The 8,772-nt window shown below is 40.2% G+C and overlaps 1 pseudogene; it reads left to right on the top strand.

Moving 5' to 3' along the window:
• The first annotated feature begins 6,441 nt into the window (after window positions 1-6,441).
• LOC132538090 (large ribosomal subunit protein uL22-like) lies at window positions 6,442-7,061 on the top strand (annotated as a pseudogene).
• The last annotated feature ends 1,711 nt before the right edge of the window (window positions 7,062-8,772 follow it).

Raw genomic sequence — 8,772 nt, 5'->3', positions numbered from 1 at the left:
CTCTGTCTCTCTAGCAGAGGATGCATTCTCTTGGACTGAGACGTTGCTCTCTTAGTTGTGTTGTGCTACCTATGTTGCCTGAAAAAAATGTGAACAAGTATTTGTGAATGCCTGTGCATACACATAGCGTTTTACACTTAAGTGCAAGTGTGAACCAGAAAAGAAGGTGTCCAGGAAATAAAGGCCTTTTGGAGCACTTACATCAAAACCTGTGTTTGATGGTATAAGTGAAGGAAACTACCAATGCACTTGGAACCTTAATGCCATCCTACAACTTCCCATCAGAGCCAGTTTGTTTTGTTATTCCTTCTATATTTATCAGGTTCATGTGGAATTTGCTTTATGCTTTGAAGGGAATCTAGTAAGGTCTCCTGTGCTCCCAAGTTTCACTTGCACTGGGACTTGAGATTTTGTCATTTTTTTAAATGTGATTTATTATTAGAATGGTGGAGATAGCTTAATGGTTAAGCAGAGACTCTCATGCCCAAGGCTTCAAATTCTCAGGTTAAATATTTGCACCACATGAACCAGAGCTGAGCAGTGCTCTGGTTCAAAGAATATTATTTTATATGTCTTTGATGAAAGAGAGAGATAACGAGAGAGAGAGAGAGAGAGAGAGAGAGAGAGAGAGAGAGACAGCTCTACTATTTTATACAGTGCCAGAGTTGGAACCCAGAGCCCCATTCAGCCAAGGCTAAGCCATGCATTCTACTGCTGAGTCACCACTCAAGCCACCATTTGTAATTTAAACAATGTTTTGTTTATTTTTCATGAATGAGGAAGAGGCCAGAACACTGCTTACCTTTAGTATATAGTGGTAGAGACTGCACATGGGATCTCTAGGGCTTCATGGATACAAGTATGATACACTACATCTGAAATATCTCTTGTCCCACTACTTTTTTTAAGTCAAAATACTTAATTGGGGGAAATGCTGGGCTGCTGTTGACAGTTTCATATCTCCTTTGATGGATGAGAGTATGCTGCCTACTTGCCGTCTTCCTCCACCATAGGACACTGGGTCTTCAATCTCCTTTCAGCCTCCTCTTGCCTCTGGCCTTTAGAATCCTTGAACCTTCTGCGATAGACTATAGCTAGTTAAAATTTCACCTTGAATTTTTTCCTTTTTTGTTTAAATCTCACTTATAAGTGAGATCATCTGGTATTTTACTCCTTCTGGCTTATCTCACTTAACACAATTTATTAATTTGGGTTAAGATTTGCTCTCTAGAGACTGTATTGTAAAATTATAAATAAGCTAAAACACATGAACTTCTAAAAAAAGAAAAAGAATTAAGAAAAGGAAAGGGAGCAAGAAGGAAGAGGAGGAGAAGGAGAGGAAGAGGGAGAGAAAGAAGAAGAAGAAGAAGAGGAGGAGGAGGAGTAAGAGGAAGAGGAAGTAGAGGGAGCCAAATCATCTCTAAGGCTTTGTGAGGATTGTGGTGCTTATGAGGGTGGGCACAAAATTTTGGTAGTGGGTGTAGTGTGAAACTATACACCTGTATTCTTATAATGCTATAAACCATTATTAAAGCATTAATAAAAATAATATAAACATATAAAAGCTCCTAGAAGTGTCCAGAGTCAAAATGAAGGGAGATTAAGTATTTAATTCTCTATACATTTTCTTTTTTTAAAATTTTATTTATTTATTACTGGATAGACACAGGGAGAAATTGAGAAGGGAGAGAGACAGAGACGCACCTACAGCTCTACTTCACCACTTGTGAAGCTTTCTACTGCAGGGGCTTGAATCTGGGTCCTTGCCCGGGTCCTTGCGCACTGTAATGTGTGCACTTAACCAGGTGTGCCACCACTTGGCCCCTAATTTTTTATACATTTTCATAGTGAGGGAAGTGATGTGTTAATAATGTGATGGTACTTAACAATGAATTGTAGGCCTGGGATTTAAACTCAGGTTCCCCTGACAATAGGTCTGCACCTTTGGTTCATGCACCTGGATTACAGAACACCTTATGTGGGTCCTTTGCAAGGTGCATAAGCAACTCTGATACAGGCTTTCCATTCATGGGAATGCAGTGGGCAAAATCAACTGGTACAAGAGGTGGTGGAGGTGCTGACTAATGTGGACTTTTTGGTATTTTTTTTTGGGGGGGAGGGGGAGTTCTAACTTTTTTCCTAGATCAATGCTTCTCAATATAAACATAACATGAGGTAAAAACAGAAGCCACAAATGCAATTTAAGACTTTCTATTAACACCTTAAGCAAAAATCAAGCAAACAAACTAAATTTTAATAATGTATTTAAAAAAAGGAGAGAAGAGAAGGGGAAAGCATGAAAGAGACCAAGGCACCAAAGCTTCTGTCAATGGAGCAGGAGGCTGGGCTCTAGCCTGGGTGACACATAGGACAAAGCAATGCACTATTTAAGTGACCTGTTTCTCTGGCCCATTAAAAATGTACTTAATTTAACCCAATATTTGAAAAACTGATAGAGAAAAATATTATTTCAACAGGTATTCTATGTGAGTTATAGAGATCTATTTACATTTTTCTTTATTAAGTCTTTGAAATCATTTGAAGTGAGGACTTCACATTTAGAGTTCTTGTCATTTTAAACCAGCCACTTCCATGTTGAATAACCACAGGTAACTAGTGGCCACTAATTGGACGGTACAGCTCTAGACCCTTCCAGTTCACCATCCAAGATTCTGCACCACCTGTCCTGAGGTGTGCTATTTTTGCACATACCTTTCTCTTCCAGAGCCAATGCCCACAGGCCCAAGACATTTTAGGAACCAGTCTGTGCAGGCGATTTCACATTGTATTCCAATACATCCACAGAAACACATACAGAAAGGGACAAAGTAGGAGGGTCACGAATGTGCTTGTTTTCAACCATGTGCATTGCCATAATATGGTGTTATGATGAGGACTTGCAGACTATCTTATCAAAAGTTAACTAAACTCACCTCCACGAAAGGGAAAACAGCTTAAAACTAGCTTGACACATAAGATAATACCTATAATGCAGACACAGTGGACATTGAAATGTGGCCACGCTGATATTTGCAGACTCCCAGGATGAGCTCTGGTCAGCTATGTGATAAGATTAAAACATGAATGATGAGGCTTCCATTTCAAAATTATTAAGAAGATTATCTGAAATGTGAATTTGTATCCATTGTCATTAACCAGGAATGTCACCTGAAGCACACAGCTATGCATTGCTCAGTGACAGACTTGCAGATAGAACAGAGGCCCTCCACAGAGATTGGACCAATTTACATCCCCATCAGCAGTGCAGAAGGGTTTCTTTGTCCCCACAGCCTCTCCAGCATTTGTTGCTGCTGTCCTTTTTGATGTATGCCATTCTCACAGGGGTGAGGTGGTATCTCAATGTTGTCTTAATTTGCATTTCTCTGACAATCAGTGACCTGGAGCAATTTTTCATGTGTTTGTTAGCCTTTTGGCTCTCTTCAGTAGTGAATGTTCTGTTCATATCCTCTGCCCATTTTTGGGTGGGGTCATTTGCTTTTTTGGTGCTAAGTTTGCTGAGCTCTTTGTATATTTTGGTGATTAGTCTCTTGTCTGATGTCTGGCATATAAAGATCTTTTCCCATTCTGTGAGGGGTCTCTTTGTTTGTGTGATAGTTTCTTTGGCTGTGCAGAAGTTTTTCAATTTGATGTAGTCCCATTGATTTGTTCTGCTTTAGTCTTCCGTGCAATTGGGTTTATATCATCAAAGATGTCCTTGAGGTTTAGGTGGGAAAGTTTCCACCAATGTTTTCCTCTAAGTATTTGATAGTTTCTAGTCTAACATCCAGGTCCTTGATCCATTTGGAGTTGATTTTTGTTTTTGGTGGGATAAGGTGGTTCAGTTTCATTCTTCTGCATGTTTCAACCCAGTTTCTCTAGCTCCATTTCTTTAATATAGCTTCCTTTCTCCATTTAATACTTTGGGCTACCTTATCAAAGATTAGATGTTCATATGTGTGGGGGTTTAGTTCTGGGCTTTCAATTCTGTTCCACTGGACTGTGTGCCTATCTTTGTTCTAGTACCAGGCTGTTTTGATGATGATGGCCTTATAATATAGTTTGAGATCTGGGAATGTGATGCCTCCATTTTTTTCTTTTCCTTAAGATTGTTTTGGCAATTCTAGGTGTTTTCTGGTTCCAGATAAATGATTGTAGTTTGGGAGTCGGGCTGTAGCACAGCGGGTTAAGCGCAGGTGGCGCAAAGCACAAGGACCGGCATAAGGATCCCGGTTAGAACCCCGGCTCCCCACCTGCAGGGGAGTCGCTTCACAGGCGGTGAAGCAGGTCTGCAGGTGTCTATCTTTCTCTCCTCCTCTCTGTCTTCCCCTCCTCTCTCCATTTCTCTCTGTCCTATCCAACAATGACAACAACAATAATAACTGCAACAATAAAACAACAAGGGCAACAAAAGGGAATAAATAAATAAAATAAATATTTAAAAATAAAAATAAATAAAAAAATGATTGTAGTTTATGTTCTATTCTCTTAAAGAAGCTTTGTGGAACTTTGATGGGTATTGTGTTAAATTTGTATATGGCTCTGGGGATAATATTCATTTTGATGATATTAATTCTTCCAATCCATGAGCATGGGATGTCTTTACATTTCTTGGTATCATTTTCTATTTCCTTGAATAGTGACCCATAGTTTTAAGATAGCAGGAACCTCACATTTCCACTATAGAGCCTATATTTCCCCCAGTCCCGGAACCTTAGGGTGTGGTGCACTTTCGTGCATGCTTCTCTCAATTCATACCAAATAATATTGCATCCACCAATCCCAACCTAACCAATGCAAGGAGTACCACCTCAGCATGCATGCTTCACTTCAGACTATGTCCAGAGACTTCAGGTGTGGAATGACAACCCTTCAGCTTCATTACTCATGTGAGACCTTTCCTTTCATAGTATTCTCTAATTCCATTCCAGGCGGTTCACTTCCTAACAAAGTCCCATAACCTAGATATAGACCAGGTCCTGTGAGATAGAGCATATGTTCATATGTATCCATAAACTAGGGCAAAATATATACCTGAAAGCAAAAGTACACAATAGTCTGCAGTGAGTAGCCCCCAACACTTCATCTGCACTATTCCAGCCTTTAGGTTCATGATTCTTCAACAATTTGTTTTGCTTTTTATGTTAGCTCTCTTTTCAACCACCAGGTTCCAGATGCTAGCATGATGCAGAACAGACTTCCCTGGACAGACAACCCTACCAATGTGTCCTGGAGCTCCGATTCCCCAGAGTCCTGCCCCACTAGGGAAAGAGAGAGACAGGCTAGGAGTATGGATTGACCAGTCAACACCCATGTTCAGCGGGGAAGCAATTACAGAAGTCAGACCTTCCACCTTATAGATCCCATAGTGACCTTGGGTCCATACTCCCAGAGGGATAAAGAATAGGAAAGCTATCAGGGCATGGGATGGGATATGGAGATCTGGTGGTGGGAATTGTGTGGAGTTGTACCCCTCTTATCCTATGGTTTTGTTAATGTCTCCTTTTTAAAATAAATAATAATAATAATAATAATAATAAAAGAAGAAGAAGAAGAACAGAGGCCCTGATGGGCTGGAGCATACAGCCCAGGTATGTTATAGATTATTGATGTTAGACTTGCTGATTGTTCTCTACCACATTTGCACAATGGTAAAATTACTTAATGATGCATTTTCTCAGAATGCATCCTTCCTTTATTTTATGGTTTGGGATCTGAGTGCAATGTTTCCAATTCTGGGTATGTGCATGATTATGTGGGCTATGGGGTTGTTCCACAGTATGCAGGATGGGGACTTACTTTAGAAATGCATACAGGATCAGGCAGTAGCGCAGTGGGTTAAGCACACATGGCACAAAGCACAAAGACTGGCTTAATGGCCCTGATTCGAGCCCCAGGCTCCCCACCTGCAGGGGGCTCCCTTCACAAGTTCTTCTTCTTCTTCTAGCTTTTGCCCTTCTTCCGTAGCCAGTCAACAGCGTCAGGTTGAGCCTGATGTAAAGTTTAGCAAGTCTGCAGGTATCTATCTTTCACTCTCCCTCTCTATCTCCCCTCTCTTGACTTCACTCTGTCCTATCCAACCACAATATCAATGACAACAGTAACAACAAGGACAACAAAATGGGAAAAACGGACTCTAGGAGCAGTGGATTCTTAGTACAGGCACTTCTTCTTCTTCTTCTAGAGTTTGCCCTTCTTCCGTAGCCAGTCAACAGCGTCAGGTTGAGCCTGATGTCTGCTTGTTGCTGGCTTTGAAAGTGACTGGGATCCATGTGGATTCAGTCAGCTAGGAAGGATCGTCAGTTTCCCCAATAAATGGGTACTCACGGGATGCACCACGAGAAGGTCGATCCAATGCATCCCCCTCTTATCCTATGGTTTAGTCAATGTTTCCTTTTTATAAATAAAAAATTAAATAAAAAATACATAGAAGATACATTGGTGAGCTCTTCCCTCAAGCGGCTTAGATGACCCCCCACAATGGTCCGCTACTCACTGGACCCAGAAAACCCAACGGAATCATGCAAGTCCAGAGGCTCCAACCTCCGCGTGCATTTCAAGAACACTCGAGAAACTGTCCAGGCCATCAAAGGCATGCATATCCGAAATCCACCAAGTATCTGAAGGATGTCACTCTACAGAAGCAATGTGTGCCATTCCGTCGTTACAATGGTGGCGTTGGTAGGTGTGCCCAGGCCAAACAGTGGGGCTGGACTCAAGGTCAGTGGCGCAAGAAGAGTGCTGAGTTTCTGCAGCATATGCTTAAAAACGCAGAGAGCAACGCTGAACTTAAGGGCCTAGATGTAGATTCCCTGGTCATTGAACATATCCAGGTGAACAAAGCCCTGAAGATGAGGCGCCAAACTTACAGAGCTCATGGTTGGATTAACCCCTACATGAGCTCTCCCTGCCACATTGAGATGATCCTCACTGAAAAAGAGCAGATTGTCCCTAAACCGGAGGAGGAGGTTGCACAGAAGAAAAAGATATCCCAGAAGAAACTAAAGAAACAAAAACTTATGGCCCGGGAATAAACTGAAACTAAAAAAAAAAAAAAAAAGATACATTGGTGAAACATTTCAGGACTTTAACATTAAAAGCATATTTGGAGACTCCACCCCATGGGCAAGGGAAACAAAAACAATGATGAACAAGTGGGATTATATCAAATTGAAAAGCTTCTACACATCAAAAGAAAATTCCATAAGGATAAACAGGAAACCCACCAAATGAGAAAACATATTTGCACACTACACTTAAGTGGTTTATATAAAAAAATTATAAAGTACTCTCATAGCTGGTCAAAAAGAAAGAGAACAACCCAATTAAAAAAGGGAGTAAAAGATCTGAAGACAGTTCTCTAAAGAAGAGATACATCTAGCTGACAGCCATATGCAGAAATGTTCCAATGCACTCATTATTACAGAAATGCAAATTAAAACCACATTGAGATTCCACCTCACACCTGTGAGAATGGGCTCCCTCAATAAAACAAGAGAAGATAAGTGTTGGAGAGGATGTACATTGAGAGGAACTCTACTACACTGCTGGTAGGGATGTAAACTGGTGCAGCCATTATGGAGAACAGTCTGGAGAATCCTTAAACAAATGCAAATGGAAATACCTTATGATCCAGCAATTCTGCTCCTAGGCATTTACCCAAAAAATATAATAACACTGATTCTAAGGAACATATGCATCCCCATGTTCATAATGGCTTTATTGACAATAGCAAAAAATTGGAAACAACCAAAAATGCCCTTCAACAGATAGCTGAATAAAAAAGTTATGGGACATATACTCAATAGAGTATTACTTAACAATAAAAAAGATGATGCTATGTCCTTTAGGATAAAGTGGATGGAACTGAAGCTTAGTGAAGCAAGTAAGGAGGTGAAGGGTGACAACAGACTGGTTTCACTCAAATATGGAATATATAGACATACAAATGTGAAAAAAAAGTCAACTCATGTCTAAGACTGTGGGAGAACTATAGTGGTTATTTATGGGGGTAGTATTGGGGATACAGACCTTTGGTGATGGAAGTGGTAAGAAAAAAAATACTATACTGTAAACCATTAACCCTTCAATAAAAAATAAGTAAAAAAAACCCAAAAACTTGGTACCTCATGCTCATCGCTCATAGGTCAGACACTTTCAGGTCATCTTTTCTAAGTACATGAACAAGAATGCTTGTTTTTCAATACCCGTGTTCACCAACTTCCAGAAGTTGCTATAGGAATCACTTACATGTATTCCTACATGGAGGATAAGAGTGGACATTTCCTGTTCCTGTGATTTTCATCTGTATTTTCTTCTTCTAGCGTTTGCCCTTCTTCCGTAGCCAGGTTGAGCTAGCGTCAGGTTGAGCCTGATGTAAAGTTTCGAGACCTCCTTTGAATCTGGAGAGGTGGCAGTCGTTGACTATGTGGGTTATAGTCTGTCTGTACAGACTATGTTCAGTACAGGCACTGAACCCCAGCAATAACCCTGGGGACAAAAAAAGAAAAGCATGCAGATTTTATATTTTAAAGACATAAGTTGGGTCAGGCCACTCCTCTACTTGAAACTTTGTAATGATATGGAGATCTGGTGGTGGGAATTGTGTGGAGTTGTACCCCTCTTATCCTATGGTTTTGTTAATGTCTCCTTTTTTAAATAAATAAAAAAATTAAAAGAAAAAGAAAAAGAAACTTTGTAATGATTCTCTACTCTTACTTGGAGTAAAACTCCAAGCTCTTTTTATATTTCTTTTTTAAAAAATATTTTTACTTA

Source organism: Erinaceus europaeus, chromosome 4 (assembly GCF_950295315.1).
Source record: "Erinaceus europaeus chromosome 4, mEriEur2.1, whole genome shotgun sequence".
Taxonomy (NCBI): domain Eukaryota; kingdom Metazoa; phylum Chordata; class Mammalia; order Eulipotyphla; family Erinaceidae; genus Erinaceus; species Erinaceus europaeus.
The sequence above is the reverse complement of the archived record's forward strand: the minus strand, read 5'-3'. Positions and strand labels throughout refer to the sequence as shown.